Raw genomic sequence first — 368 nt, 5'->3', positions numbered from 1 at the left:
AAGGCGGCCCTCCCATTATTTCTGAGCTTCACCAACCCATTCATCTCATCATTTTCCGATTCTCATTTGCGCTAACATTACACCCCTAGCATTGCATTTGTATTTTTCTTTTTGGCATTTCATAGGGCTCTTGCAAGACGCTCAAAGGATGAGAAGCTCTCCATGGATGGGTTCTACACTCCAATCAGGTTCCACATATTTTGACCCTTTTTTGTCTGTCTCCAACTCTTTCTCAGAAGAACCAGGCGGACTGCCTGTTTTTCTCTAGCGGTCGCTCGATTTTTGAAGTTTTGTGAATCTGTTCATTTTCGGGCTACCGCCTCTCATTTTCGGGCTACCCTCCTGATATTTCTGAGCAAAATGACAGT

Source organism: Tarenaya hassleriana, unplaced genomic scaffold, assembly GCF_000463585.1.
Source record: "Tarenaya hassleriana unplaced genomic scaffold, ASM46358v1 Cleome214, whole genome shotgun sequence".
In the NCBI taxonomy this organism is placed as follows: domain Eukaryota; kingdom Viridiplantae; phylum Streptophyta; class Magnoliopsida; order Brassicales; family Cleomaceae; genus Tarenaya; species Tarenaya hassleriana.
This window is presented reverse-complemented; position numbering follows the sequence as displayed.